The sequence below is a fragment of the Molothrus aeneus genome, chromosome 3 (genome assembly GCF_037042795.1).
Source record: "Molothrus aeneus isolate 106 chromosome 3, BPBGC_Maene_1.0, whole genome shotgun sequence".
NCBI classification, from domain to species: domain Eukaryota; kingdom Metazoa; phylum Chordata; class Aves; order Passeriformes; family Icteridae; genus Molothrus; species Molothrus aeneus.
Window position 1 is genome coordinate 100185806 of NC_089648.1, and position 13589 is coordinate 100199394.

Consider the following 13589-nt stretch of genomic DNA (forward strand, 5'->3'; position numbering starts at 1 on the left):
TAATACCTGTGTTGAAACCAGATACCTGTGTTGAAACCACATGTCTGTACAGGAAACACATTTCTTCTCCTCTTTCTCTATTTGCTTTTCAACATATTTGGCTTGAATAACTTGTTTCTGAAAATATCAGTGGCAAGTGGATGAGCAGAAGCAGTAGAAGCAATACTGCATCTGTAATAAGGGGAAAGGGAGAGGTACAGGAGGAAGAGAGACAGGAAGGAAAACTCAAAATCTGAGCTCCTCTTCACCCTTCTCCTGGCATGGCACCAAGGCAGTCTGCCTCTTGTACATGGAGAGGAGTAGAAGTGCAACCTCTCCCTAAGTAATTAAATGAATACTTAACCTGCAGGTTCAAAACTTACAGCATATTATAAAACAATTATGTTTCCTTTGCATGAAAAAGTTGAATTGCCGTTCAGCTTCTTTTGTCATCTGTATGCATGAGTTTGGAGCAATTAGCATGAATATATTACAGGTGCAGTGTCTCAGGAAATTGCAAGAGGCTGTGCTGTATTTTTGTACTATAGAGAAGTGACAGAACTATAACTCTTGGAAGAGTTGAAAACTGGGGAGATGTGAGTATCTGAAGTGCGATTTTATAATCATAACGAGCACCGATAGCCATCAATCTAATAGTCATGAAATGAAATGCTGTGTTTTCTTAGATTGTTCCACTACTCATTTAATTTAACTGGATACTACAAACTATTTAATTTTAGATTTTAGATTACCTTTCTAATGTGCCCTGTTTATCCTTTTAACTGCAGATAAAGTTTTTTTTTGAAGAGTAACAGCAGTGGTATTATGTTAGCTTTGATGTTATCTCCAGACAACTTCTTATGCCAGTGAAACACTTTTTTGCATGTTCTTTAAGATAAATTACCAAGCAATTCAAGAGCCCTGAATTTTGTTTGGTATGGTTTTGTCACATTTAATTGTTCGTGTAAAGCTGATTCTTTTTACTGACTCTCAGATGCAATTTAATTTTTAAGTGCAGGTTCCTCATAAATTCAGATGAGCACAGTAAGATAAATGCTTCCTAAATCCAAATATCAAAGTGGCATTAATGGTGACCTTTTTTTTTTTTTTTATTAGAGTGATAGTGATTCACATCTGCTGAGGATCTCACCCTTAGAATTACCTGACCTGATAATAATTTTTGCTGATGCTCCATTTATATGAGTACAACAGAGGGACCTCAAAGACCACAGCAATTATTCATATATGGTTTGATGCCCTTTTTTTCCACCACAGAGGCTCAAGGGAACAACTGTGGTAATAAGATTCATATCCACCATTTTACCATCATGAAATCACAGATTTGATGAATGATACTGATGTGGAACTTTGCCTTCTTTGCAGGTATGAAAGGAAAAATTAATCCTGGGTTCTTCAAAACAAAACCTCAGTCAAAACTCTTAGTACATAGAAAACAAATCCTGAAAACCAGTGTTACACACAGAGAATGACACATGGACATGTTTGGGAAGTGGCAAAGGAGGAGGAAATGTGAGTACCAGATCAAAAAAGCAGTCTTCAGGTTGTCAGCATGGTGGGTCATCTGCACAGTGTTTCCACAAATATGACATCAGTGACTACCCCTTACTTTCAGCTGCAGGGACACATCAACATTTTGGTGGAGTGGGAGGAGGGAAAAGAGCTTACTCTGAAATGGAAATGGCAGGAGAAGAATATCCCATGAAAAAAATTTTGAGAGCAAAAAAGACTTGTGACAGGTTAAAGATTATGTGTTTTGTTCATAGCAATCTTAGAAGCACAGGCACAGTGGCTTGATGGCTTTTCATATGAGAATAAGGTCTGTACTAATGCCCAGTGCTGTCCTGCATGATGCACCAATGTTTTAGTGCTAGTTTGGATGCTGGTTTCCTATTCAGGAAACTTTCAACTCCCCTCTAAAGTAACAATGCCAATAGAAAACCTATTTTTTTCATATAGAGAGCCTCCATTCCCTGTTTTTTTTTTTTTTGATATGGTTTATAAAGTAAGAGTATTTGTGGACCCCAAGGCACCACCTCACTCCTCTGTCTCTGGGTTCTCTGTGTGGGTCTATAGCTAAAGTGGTAACACCTGTCCTATATTTCAAGTGTAACAGGAGGCCTTTTGATCAAACTATCATTTACAAAAGAGCTAGAAATTGCACAGCCCCTGTGGCTCTGGGAAAATTTAATGGAGTTGTAGACTAATCCCCTCACCATTGTTCCACAGAGCATGGAGAGCAAATTCCCACACTTCCAAGGAAGAAGTAAATGTTCTCAGAGGGAAACCTCAGACAATTTTTCTCTTTCCCTCCCTCTTGGGTAGAGTTTTCTATGGGAATGACTGAGGATTGACCCTATGGAAACAAGAATTTGAGAATACTTATTATAAAATTGATTTTATTTCCTTGTCATTGTGAAGTTGTTCCCTATAGCATGTTCTCTAATGATTTATCCAGAAGTTTCAAGAGTTGTAAGTACCAGTGGTTCTGTATTTCCCTTGCCTGTCTCACTGACAGATGGCACAGAGATGGGGATTGCAAGGCACAGCAGGGACAAAAAGAGAGATAGTCAAATAAGAAAAAGATTTTATTTTTTTTTTGTTACTGTAGGAGTAAACTGCTTGGGAAGATGAGGAGTGAGACCAGCAGCATTTGCTGTGTATATTCTGAGTGAAATAGAAATTGTATTTGAGATCTAGGCTATGTTTAAAAACAACGAAATTTGCCTCAGATACAAGTCCCAACACTTTTATAATTATCTCCCTTTAAATCTATTTCACTCTTTTCTTGTAGTATTTTTGCACAAATGAAAGAAGAGCTTCTGGGTCCTCCTCTCTTCCCCCTGTTCTCTTGTTAATGCCTCCCTCCATGCAAACCTCTGCACACTTCTTGGGAGGTGGATGCAAAGTGCTGAAGCAACACAAGGTGTGATGTTCTTGAGGAGTCTCTGGTCTCCTGAGCAACTTCTTGTGAGATTTACAACTCCAAAGGATTGACTATAAATAAATAAAACCTTTCAACACCTTCTAACTCCTGGGAAAAAAAATCCAAAAGATACTGAGTTTTGCTTACCACTTCCTCCTGCCAGGGTTACTGGAGGGTTTGCTGTCTATTCAGTCCTGTCATTCCACCTGCCACTTACATTCTGTCCCCAGCAACCACAGCAATATCCTGTCTCTTCTGCTACTCATCCATCCAATATAGCAGTGCATGGTAATGTGATGCTCAAGGATAATACCCTGGTATATCTTCTGACTCCTACATATGAGATTTGGTGTTTGCTGCTTCTTTTTCTATTTGGTATTGACTCTAGAAATTCTTACACAGACAGCAAATTCAGCTGCGAATTCAATCTCCAGATTTCTTTTTTTCTTAGGGCACCTCTTTTCCTTAATTGCTTTTGCTTTGTTTGTTCAAATTAAATATTTATTGCATTTTAAAGAAGAATGAACTTTTGGTACAAGATAATAAAGGATTTATCTGATGATAAAACATGTAAATCTTTCCAGAAACTTCAGGAGGATTTTAATATTAATGCAGATCAAATATGGAAATATATGCAACTTGTGAATAGTTTTATAGAAACAGGAAGAGCTGTGGTGTCAGTGTAGGAGTAATCCTTATTAGGATGAGTTTCTGATATTGATAAGACAGGAATACAGGATCTCATTTTTTTCTCTTGCTTAAATCTCTTCATCCTTTTGTAAAAGTTCAGAAAAGAATGACAAGTCCTTTTTTTATGTTTTAGTAAACTGCTGAATAAGTCATTACAGAAGAAACTATAGGGAACAAGTTTGTAGTGACAAGGAAAGAAAATCGGTTCTCTAACAAGTCCTCTCAGTTTCTAATATCCAGGGGTCAATCAGCAGTCCCACCTTATAGAGAAAAATTATAAATTATAGATAATTAGTATTTTGCTGGTTTACTATTTTGAAAAGCATAGATGTCCCCCATGATAAGGTGCCCTTAGAGTAACTCTTCCCTTCTCTTTGTATGAAGTATGAGGGACTAGTACTCAATTCCTAACTTAATAAAACATAGTTATGAAATTAATATTTAAACTACTTGATTTTTTAAATTTCTCATTTACTCTTTCCGAATCATTGAAACCATAGAATGTACTTAACAGGAAAAAACACCAGAATTTTTAAGTTTGGAGAAAAGTGAGAGGAGGAAATCAAGAGGTAAAATATGGGTGAATTCTCTACACAGCAATGTTCTCAGTATCCTTTAAAATTTTTAGAATTCTTTTCAAGAGTGAATCATGATAGAAGTATTGAAATCTCTTAACCACTAAGGAGGACCATGGAACTGGCGGTTCAGCCTAAACAGATTATTCCCTTTTGGCATTTTCTGATCACCATGTCTATCATAGTGAAATCCCAGTTTGATTTGGCTTTCACATGTGCTCGTAGTTTGTACCAATCAATTAAATAAGTGGGCATGACTGGAGAGGTTGTAGAATGCACAAGATCAAGGACTTTATAAAATAAGGTAGGATTTTCAGAAGGTCCTCAAAGACCTAAGTCCTTTGCTCTGTGAAATTCAGGGTTCCAGTAACCAGAAATATGTTTAGTACAGAGAATTGCAGGGAAGTCACAGAATGCTTGGAGTTGTAAGGAACATTAATGATCGTTTACTATCAACTCCTGTGCCATGGTAGGGACACCTTCCACTAGATCAGGTTGCCCAAAGCCCCATCCAATCTGGCCTTGAACACTTCCAGGGATGGGGCATCCACAACTCCTCTGGGCAACCAGTTCCAGTTCCTCACCACCCTCACACTAAAGAATTTCTTTCTAATCTAATCTAATCTAATCTAATCTAATCTAATCTAATCTAATCTAATCTAATCTAATCTAATCTAATCCTGCTCTCTTTTAGTGTAAAGTCATTTTTCCCTTGTCCTATCACTACATGTCCTTGTGATTAGTCCTTCTGCTGCTTTCTTGTAGTCCTCTTTGTGGACTGAAAGGCTGCTACAAGGTCTTCTTAAAGCCTTCTTTTTTCCAGGCTGAGCAACCCCAAGGCTTTCAGTCTGACTACATAGAAGGAGTGTTGTAGCCCTCTGATCATTGTAGTAGCCCTCCTCTGAAGCTGTCTAACAGGTTGGTGTCCTTCTTAATTTGGATGCCCCAGAGTTGGATGCAGTAATCCAGATGGAATCTCAGGAGAGTGCAATAAAGGAAAGGGTCACTCTACAGAGACTCTGCCTTTCAGTGTTATGTCTCTTTGCAGACTGTGTCCCCTAGCATGAAAGCTTCCAAGATTCACTGTTGTGTTTAGAATCATGGAATAGCTGGTGCATAGCCCAGAGATCCAGAGACCACCTTATTCTTCTGTCACCCTCAGTAATCTATCTGCTCTCAGGCTTAACATTACCATATTGAATAAGCTTTCAAATTTGCCCAACATGATGATTTTGCAAGGCTACATATGAAACTCATTTGTGCTGCCCTCTGAAGTAATTCTGAAAACACCCTGCTCCCATTCATCATTCAACATGCAGGTTTCTTTCACTTACTGTGTTCTAGGATATACTCTCAGCTAACTAGTGAAAAACCTCTGTAGGAGGTTTTGCTCATTAGAGAAGCGATTTAATGTTAAAGAAATATTTTGCTTTCTATTTTAAAATGTCTTTTTGAATAAATAGTATACAGATTTTCCTGAGATGTGCTTTGAGCTGCTTGGAAAATGAAGAACAGAGCCTTTCACTAAAATTAATGGGAAAGTTCAGTGAAATTTGGATTAGACTCCAATGATAAAGAAATCTGAAACAGAAACATCATTAAAAGATACTGGTAATGGAACTGTGAGCTTATTTGTCTGAAAAACAGCTTGCGAGGTAATAAGTAATGAATTATTGCTAAGAAGTACATCTGTCTCTAAAGAGAAAAATGTCTTGTGGAATGCATTGTACATCTGTACTGATAGAATTATTAAAATGAGTACCTTTGAGATAGGGGTATATGTCATGAAGATGACCAAGCAAACATTGGATTAGGGGGCTTTTATGGTAATTAAATGATGGACACACAGTAAAGAGACAAATTGTTAATATATGCTAAACACAGAAAATCTAGAAGACCATCTGATTCATTCTATCAGAGAGAAAGCATATCTGCTTAATTAAGGGCTGTAATATTGTATGCATGCTTGCAAGCAGTGATAAGGTAGCTAATCTAGCTTTTCCTGAGGTGCACTCTGTCTTTTTAGTGCTTAAATTTTAGCCTTAAGATTCCCCCAATGTTGCTGTTTGTATGGGATTGTTTCTCTGTTGCTGGCACATAACCGATTCCCTGGGAGATAGATGCACCTCCAAACAGCAACTGCTTGTCAGGAAGACAGTTTTTCATACCTGGCTTTAATGCAGACCTTTATTTTACAGACAGGTTTCTCAGAGGCTTGTGCTGTCTTATTTTTAATGAATAAAAAAAAAAAACTGGGTGAGTGGGAAATGCTGTCATGCAGGCGTTCCAGATGAGGCTGGGACAGCATCGCATTTGAATAACCACCCGACGGATCCGTCAAGCTGAGCTGAGACATGCCTCAGCAGTCTCGACTCAAAATCCAGCCCTCAGATGGAGGGTGAGGCGCAGGAGTGCCCGCAGCCTATGTGTGCCTTGGCTCCTCTCTGCAGTGCTCCTGCCTGGGAGAGCGCTGGCATTGGCGGGGCGCCGTCCCACAGAGGAGCTTAATTGTGCCTTTGCTGTATTGCAGAAACATATGGCTCAACGCCTACAGGAAAGTATCAGGGACAGAATCTTGCAGCAGTAACATAAACATTATTTTGCATGAAGTAAAATCAATATTTGTTGTCTGAGCATCTTCCCAGGGTTTCAAAGCCAAGTGTTGTAACATTTCACTAAGTTTGGGGTATTTGTTTCCATTTGCTTCCCAGTCAACAGCTGTTTTTATGGGGAAGCTGCAATTTTCAGGGTTGTGTTTGTGGACTGCCCCAGGACGGACATACAGACTGGGGAATGCTGACCCATGAGAGGGACCTGGGGGTCCTGGCAAGTTGAACATGAGCCAGTAGTGCCCCAGCAGCCAGGAGGGCCAAGCGTGTCCTCAGAGGCATCAGGCACATCAGCAGCTGGGCAAGGGAGGGGATTGTCCTGCTCTGCTCTGCACTGGGGCGTCCTCACCTTGAGTGCTGGGGGCAGTTTCGGGTGGCACAACACATAAAAGACATTAAGCTATTGGAGAGCTTAATGGCCTCCTCCAAAGGAGGGCCATGAGGATGGTGAAAGGTTGGAGCTGAAGCTGTATGAGGAGCTGCTGGGGTCACTTGGTCTGTTTAGCCTAGAGGAGACTGAGGGGAGACCTCACTGCTGTCACAACTTCCTTGTGAGGGGAAGAGGAGGGACAGGCACTGATCTCTTCTCTGTGGTCACCAGTGACAGGACCCAAGGGAATGGCCAGAAATTGTGTCAGGGGACGTTTAGGTTGGATATTAGAAAAATGTTATTCACCCAGAAGAGCGGTTGGGCACTGGAACAGGCTCATCAGGGAAGTGGTCACTGTACCAAGCCTGACAGAGTTTGAGAGGTGTTTGGATGGTGCTCTTTGGCACATGGTGTGACTCGTGGGGATGGTGCTGTGCAGGGCCACGAGTAGGACTCGATGATCCTTGTGTGTTCCTTTCAACTCAAAAAATTCCATGATTCTGTAATACGAATTTTGCTCCTAATCGTTGCCCATATAAATGTTGGGCTGATGGATATCTGCCCCATAGAAATCCAAGTGCCAAAAAATCAAAGCAAAGCTGGCACTTTCCTTACAAAGCTCTCCCCCTTTTTTTTTTTTTTTTTCATTTGAGTATATCTCAGTAGGACCAAGGCAGGCTCCCACAAGCTTTGCAGTGGTAAATTTGTATTAGTAGTGACTACTGATCCCAGAGATGTGAATAGTGAAATTGGTGCACATTGCACCAGAATTCATTGTTGCTTTTATTTTAAATTTCTGTGTCTCAAAAAGACAAACTTCTCGGTATGGAACAACTTACATGAGTAAGTGAACCTTGATGTGGGTCCCATGGAAGAGGTCAGAGAGCTGCTCTTGGTGGTGAACTGTCACAACAAAGCAGCCAAACTGATCTGATTCTCTGTGCTTGAGCCATACCTGTTTTCCCAAACAGATTAACACTGATTAGCAATGAATTACCAAGCACGAAATGAGTTTCTTGGCTTCTAGCCACTGGATGCATAGAAAGAATGTATCTGCAGGAGGAGGAAAATGAGTATCCACGGCTGAATAAAACACTTGGATGTATTTGTTGTTGCAGGCTATTGCCAGTTCAGAGTAAGAGTGGTCATTGCCAGTTAAATAAAACACCTCTCTCCTTACAGAAAGCATATTGCTTTCTAGAAACAGGATCTTTTAAATAATGTCTGCTTATCTATGGTCTTTGAATATATTTTTTGCTGAATAGGAGCACAGTATTTGAGCACTTCTGTCATGCAGAAGCAATCTGCTCTTCAGACAGTGATGCTTACTTAAAATGCTGATGTTGATGATGCTGAAAACGTGGGTTGAGGGAAAACTCAGATCCCATCTTGAAGAGGCTTGCTTCTTTAAGAGAAGGTAAAAGATGAGTTAATCACTTAGCAGCAATTTAGAGCACAAGTAAGCAGTTGGAGTACTTTTAAGAGAGATATTAATAAAAAACCACTTGTTTCTGGCAGATGGAAAAGAGGGAAATTGGTCCACCTGATTATGAAGAAGAAAATGATCAGTGAGATGGTTGGTCTGTTAGGCTGTGGCCTCTGCTCTGAAATAGAAGGACTCTTGCCTTATTTCACTGATAACAGGATGAGGGTGTGAGGCTTCTCTTTGCCAGCAGGAGCATGCAAACTGCATCCTCAACCCTTCAGCCAGTTCGTGTTAGTAATTCTAAGCAGTTTGATGCTAGGCACAGTATCTCCACAGTTAACAGGTGTATTATTACTTTAATTATCTTTAACTACTAGGCATGCTGTGATACTAGGCATTGAGAGATTCAAATATACAGTAGGTTTGATAAAAACTGTTTGTCTTGAATAGATTCAAATGCTTGGGTTTTTTGCATAGAAGAGCTAATGTTTGTTATTAGTTTGCTGCTCATAATCTTGGTTATACAGGCTAATTAATTTACCAGCAGTCTTAAGGTTGACACCTGAAAAAAAAGTAAAAATATAGATGATGTCCTACATTTGCTTACCAAAAGGAGACTGATATTTTTAAAAGAGACAAAAAACCCCAATATTTTTAACTGTTGTATGAAACTAGATAAAAAGTGGATAAAAACCTAATTCCTATGTGATGAAAAGAAAGGTGAAAATTTATTTCTAATTTCTGTACCTGTCTCCAAAGAGAGTACTTGTACTCTAATGAGGAAAAGGAAGGGAAAATGGTTATTCAATACTTTACTTTTTAAAAAAGAATTTTCCTTTTCCTTTTGTCTTTTAGAAGCAGAAATTATAACAGAAATCTCACGGAATTGCCCAAATTTCAAACCAAATTTTTCTTGTAAACTAATGAATATAATCTAGCACACATTCACTCATCTCTCTTTCTTCTCTTTATATATTCATTTTCCATGGCTGCCTCCTTTTCCACTTCCCAAATATTTTTCTTTCTTGGTTTTTTTTTTCTTTCACCTCCCTTTTGGTTTGAAGCTGTTCAGAATTGTGTGTCAGTAGTATTAACTCACATCTTAAAATTTCAGCCTCCTGATGTCTAGTTTTTAAAAGCAATGGACTAATGAAAAAAAGATGTGTGGATTCAGCTTTTTATTTATTCCTAGGCTCACTGTGAATCCTAAGCCATGTGATGCACCTGTGTATGCTGGCTTTACTGTAAGATTCTCAGACACTTACTGTACTGGTATGATGTTTCCAGACAAATACATATCTTGCAGGTGTAGCACTGTTTTCTCAGAGGTTTTCTGCAGGGTTATAAAGAGCATCCATGTTGGGCAATACACCAATGTTCAGATGTTTTTGAGGCATTCAGATATCAGTGGTTAGCCCTCACTTGCCTTTAAGTGAATACATTCCAAGGAATTTGTCATCTCTCTGTTTTCAGCAATTTTATAAACACAGCCTTGCACGGATCTCTTGGCATAGGAGAGTGTACTTGGAGCAGTATGTTCATTGAAGATTTTTTTCCATTCTTCAGCCTTGTGTGGATCTTTAACGACCTGCTATATGCTTCCTCTTTCTCTAATCTTCTGAGAGAGTCAGCAGGCACAAACTGTACTGAGAAAATTATACTATTCCACATTCTGAAACTGTAGGTTTGATTCCAGCCTGTCTGGTGGGACTGCTGCTAAAAGTCAGCATCTAAAGGAGCAGCTCATTTGAATTCTGGATGTATACACAAGTTAATACGAATGTGCTCAGAAACTGAAGGCTGATATATCAAAGCCACCGTTCAACACCACCTCAGGAATGTTCCTAATAGTGCAACCATTTTTTCCTTTCACTTCTGTCAAATTTATCAATGTCTGATGTCACTCTTTCACAAAGAGGCAGCCTATTAATATGTATAAAGTAAAAATAAAAGTTCATCCCTATGCATTAACATTTACTCATGGCAATTATGCCTGAGCTTATTAAATTCATATGTCCCTCTCTTTTTCTTTCTTTGCATTCCAACCCTACAGAAAGTAGTACCAGATCTATCTATTTTTATTATTCTCTATGCATGTGTACCCCTGTATCTGTATTTTTATGTGCATTATCTATACATCTCTCTCTATATATACTTCAGGACTAAGGACTGAATAAATTTTTCCCACTTTTTGTATCTTACTGCTCGAGTATTTCCCAAGAAAACTAATGACTGCTTACCTGGAGCTAGACTGAGTTATTAGGCAGGCACATAACTGTACTGCCCCAGGAAGTATACATGAAAGGAGTTGGACCCAGAGCAGGAGTTTGTCCTGCCTCTCCCTCCTCGTTTGTGAAATGAAAAGGTAATTTGCACTTCTCCTTTTTTCACATGCCTTTTTCTGGTGCCTGTTAATTTTCCTGTGCATTGGGGCAGCATGTAAGAGAAGGAACCAAGCAGCTTTCACCTCTCACCCCCTCTCTTGGGGCCACAGTTCCTCTCTCCTGAGCCCAGATCATCCCTGTAGCCTGGGGCTGTCCCTGTGCTAGGCTCTGCCAGAGATGGGGCAATTTGATCTCTGCATAGAGACAGCCATGAGGTTAAATGCTGCATGCTTCCTTGCATGGAATGTTTGCCTAGATTCTCCCCAAGAGGATCATCTCCTTGTCCCTGACCTTTGCTGCTTCGTGCAGGGTGGGATGGGGCTGCATGCCCTCAGTGCCTGGCATTTGGCTGTCCCTCTGTGGGTTTAGGACACAAGGGTGGGTGAAGGGAGAGAGTGCAGGACCTCACAGGGTGTGTGTCAGCACTCTCCCCACCTGCAGCTGGAGGATGCTATGCCACAAGTTGGGGTTTGCACTAGTTTTGGTGGAAACCAACAGTTTAAGCCACTGAATGAGGAACTTTAGTGAGGAGGCCATGTGTAGGGTGAAATTTTGCTGCAAATTCAGGGAGCACCTCAAGGTAGGTTCCCACAAAGGGGTTGTAAATCCAATTCACATTCTTGGATTGATGGAGCCTGCAAACACCCTCCTTCAGCTGGGCTGGCCACTTTCTGAGGGACTGGAGCAGGTGAAGTGAGAAGATGGGGGTCAAAAGACAGAGGGGAGATTATATCTTAATGCTATGTAATTTTCTAGACTGCTCCTCTGGCAGGGATATTACAACACAATTAAATCCCCCTTCATCCCATTCCGGCTCCACACTGGGAACTGAAACCTGCAAATAAATGAGTCTTTGTATGGACTTTAATTTCAGGGATGCAACTGCTTTCCACTCTCTGACAGGGTGAGATACAAGAGGAAAGACCAAAGAAGCTAGGCCCCTATTCCAAGGAATAAGTTCAAAAAAGAGCTGCTATGGCAGTAATCACCACAATACCTAGAGGCTATAGTCAGGGTTGGAAGGATGCTCCTTTGATGTTTTCCTAAAATAAATACAAACATTTTTCACTCTTCTAAGCTGAATCAACAAAAGAGCAGCTAACTGCTCTGTTAGCTAAAAGATCTCCAGCACTACTTTGGTCACTTTTTCTTCTGCCATGGCTTAAATTACAGGTTAAATATTATCTTCATTTGTTCTCTTAGAAATTGACTGGAAATTAGAGGCCAGAGGAGAGAAGGGAAGCAAACCCCGTGGCTTTAAAAAGGACAAGAATTTGGTTCCTGTTGACTTGTCTTCAGTCCTCTCCTGGCAGCAACCTCAATACTTTCATTTTTCATTGCTCAAAGTGCAATAAAAGCAGCACTCCTTGGCAAGAGGCTTCTCAGAGTGGACTGCCATGTCCTAGACATCACCCCATCACCTGGTGACAGCCACACTTGTCTGACACCTTCGTGCTGGTGACTCCTGTTCTACATTGCCAAGTCCTGTTGGCTTTCCTGAATTCTGACTGAGCACCCTGAGATGCTTCAATCCAGCAGCCAGCTGTCATCAATAATAACTGCATTTACCATAATTAAAATTAGCTTGTTTTCTTCAAAGTAACACTTGTCTATGTGTTTCTGTTCATGAGACTAACAACACAATTAACTTTTATTTTGTCCACATCTGTAAATTCACACGGCTGCTGAAGCCCCTGTGAGCTGGGTGATTTATAAGCCCTTTGTGCCACTTGCCTGTCCCACTCAGTAGGAAACTATAACCTAACCCTTTCCCTAATGGCATTAAAAGGTCCAATTAATCAAAAAAGGGGTCAGTTAATATTCTCCACACGTAAGTGCTGAACATCAGAATAATTTGCTCTCTTGTGGTTGGCATCCCATCATTTTGTGGTTTAGTTAAAAAGGAAATTGGCAGGACAACCACAAGTGTACACCATGGGATTGCTCCATGGATTTGGGGCAGCTGTTATATCTGCTGCAGAGAAATGTTTTCTCTGCTGAAAGAGTTTTTTAAAATAAATAGACAAGTTAGTAGGGAGTAAAATTTTCTTTTTGTGGTTTGAGAAACTTTCTTTCTTTCTACTTCAAAGACTTAAGTGGCATGAGGGAATCCCCTAGCAGCCATAGGCCCTGGGAATTAAATTTTCTCCATCTGTTCCCTAGTCCCTGAGCAACATAGCACAAATCCTACTACCATATATCTCTTTAAGCAGCCTCCTGTGGAAAGAGAGAAGCTTGATTAGTGCATGTGCATATGATTGCCGGCCCACATTTAGAAAACTGGCCACTAAGAGAAATGTTGGCTCAATATTCATTACCATCCTGAAGTTCTCTGCACTGTACACATGACAAAGTAATATTTCCACTGCAGGAGGCAATGTGGGAAACAAGGGTTGAAATAGTCTTACCTGAAACCAAATCAATTAATTTGCTCTACAGTTCTCAAAAAGGTCCTTCTCTTAATAAAAGGCTGACCAGGCTTCAGGCTATTGTGTTTGACCAGTGCTCTACAGATGACCTGGGACAGTTTACTGGCAGATGCAGTCTTCCTAGGAATGCCTTCTGAATACATCATTTAAATGCTGTTTATAAACTAGTAACTTTGATTTTTC

General features: G+C 40.1%; 1 long non-coding RNA gene across 1 annotated transcript; it reads left to right on the forward strand.

Annotated features, from left to right (window-relative positions):
* The first annotated feature begins 428 nt into the window (after positions 1–428).
* Positions 429–12580, forward strand: LOC136554128 (uncharacterized). The gene is made up of 4 exons (XR_010783285.1): positions 429–575; positions 1096–1275; positions 1363–1509; positions 12181–12580. It is a non-coding gene; the product is annotated as an uncharacterized lncRNA (long non-coding RNA).
* Positions 12581–13589: the final 1009 nt, after the last annotated feature.